Here is a 2,492-nt window from a genome sequence, read left to right on the forward strand (position 1 = left end):
TTTTTCAACCACCTTGTTCTTTCCATGTTTATAAACAGAGGGTAGAGATAAAAAAAAAAAAGAAATCTGAGGTGGGCAAACCAGCCATAGACATATACTGTATATATACAGCTACACTGAGGACACCACATGTACTTGAGGATGGGATTGAGGAAAATTTCACAGGTTATCTGCTGAAAATAGCTGTAAAATTATACCAGACCTGTCAATTAAATGCACCATTTTTCAGTTATCTTCAAACTGTGGGATAAAAATAACATAAAGAACTGTAATCCCCATGGATATATATTAGTCAAGTCAAGTTAAATTAATTTCTATAGCACATTTAAAACAATATGAGCTGACCAAAGTGCTTTACAGACATAGGCAGAATAAAAACAGGTCAACAGTACAGACAACAAAATCACACACATCCACAGACAGAGACCAAGATAAAATCCATGATTAAAAGACTGTTATAATGAGCATTATAAAAGGCCAATTAAGAAATCACAATTCATTCAATTTAGTGTCTTTTAGTAACTTGTGGGATTTATCAATTTAGTTTTTTTTAATATTTTTGTTTAATTCAGAGAACCATTTGCACTGATTTAAACTTATTCAGATCTGCAATCCAGGAAAGTGAAACTAATGAATTGGCATTTCTGAATAACACCACAGTAGATGATAAATCTGGAGAAACTACTGAACCATACATCCCATGATACATCCATGCACTGAACTCAACCTGCAGTTTCCTGGTGTGACGTCATGAACTGCAACCTATCAGGGCCGAGGTACCCGGATGTGGCGTTCAGGGAAGAACCTGCAGGCAGGATGACAATAATGTTGACGAAGAAGAAGCATAAACGTGGTTTTGTTGAATAGTTATAACATGAAGAAGATCGGTTGGACCCTTTTTATTTTATTAGCACATGGAAAATATACAAAATAAGACAGGGAATTGGTATACTGTGTTTGTTAGACCCAAGTTCTGCATTGACTGTCGAGTCTTGTATTATTTTTTTATCCTTGAAGCAGCAGTTTACGAGGAGGCCATGAACGCAGCACCTAGTGATGGAAATTACGGCTCTTTTTAGTGAGCCAGATCATTTGGCTCACCAAGAAGATCCGGCTCTTTCAGCTCCCAAACGGCTCTTTCTCTGCCTTTTTATAATTCAGCCAAATTTAGCTTTAGCTGTTTTGACATATGATTAGTATGTGTGCACATATATCACTTAAATTATTCAATATAATTATACTAAACCTTATAATTTCCAGAATACCGTAATTTTACATGCTGCTTCGTTTCCGACTGTCACTCATCTTGTCTGCTATTCGCGCACCGCACTCCTCTCTCTTTCTCTCCTCCTCTCCCTCCTGCTCTGTACCTGTAGACCGTCAGCGCGCCGACCCTCCCTGCGTGATGACATGTCCTCCTTGTCTGTCATCACCTGATTGGTCGCACGGACGTCATTAACACAACATTCAGTCACAGTCAGTGCATGGAGTGCTCATGGCGCGGAGAGGATCATCTTATCATTCTGCTTTGAATTAATTAATAAAACAAAAAAAACTGTTATGGCTCGTTTGGAAACTTTCTTCTCTTATTTCACGAAAATATTTCACCGAAATGTGTTTCTTAAAACATTTGAGGCGAGAAATAAGCCATGCAGTTGCTGAATCTGTCTTTATTTTGGATCGACAACGTTTATTTTAAAAGATTCTCTGGAGTTTCGAGAGGCGGCGAGCCGCGTCGGACGCCCGTGATTTACATAAAGTAGACGAGCCCTCAACTTTATGCAAATGAGGAGCGGGCGTTGCGACGCTCCGTTTCTACTACATACTATGACTTTTTTTCGACATACTATACAATGGCTTTTTTATCGACATACTACACTATGACTTTTTTAATTATTTTTATATACTTTACTCTTTTTCACTATCACTCTTTTTTTTGTTTTTTGACATACTATGCAATGGCTTTTTCATTCTTTCGACATACTATACGATGACTTTAAATTTTTTCGACATACTATTCCATGACTTTTTTCAAAACACTATACTGTGACTTTTTTTAGTTTTTCGACATACTATATTGTGACTTTTTTTTTTTTTACTTTTTCGACACACTATACTATGACTTTTTTTTTTTTTCGACATACTTTTAAAAAAATTTCGACATACTGTTCTGTGACTTTTTAAATTTTTTAAACATACTATACTATGACTTTTAAAAAAAAAATCGACATACCATACTATGACTTTTTTAATTTTTTCGACATACTATATTATGACTTTTTTTTTTTTTTACTTTTTCGACATACTATACTATGGCTCTTTTTCGACATGAAGAGAATGGATTGCACGGCTGCTTACATAGACAATGAATGGGGAAGGTGGAAATGACGGAGCCTGTGGACACGTACCATTATCGTTCACTTAAGCCGGCTCTTTGAACCTGCTCGTTCGCGACCTACACACCAGCAGCAACCAGTCCCGGTCCTGCTGCT

This window comes from Sebastes fasciatus, chromosome 3 (genome assembly GCF_043250625.1).
Source record: "Sebastes fasciatus isolate fSebFas1 chromosome 3, fSebFas1.pri, whole genome shotgun sequence".
NCBI classification, from domain to species: domain Eukaryota; kingdom Metazoa; phylum Chordata; class Actinopteri; order Perciformes; family Sebastidae; genus Sebastes; species Sebastes fasciatus.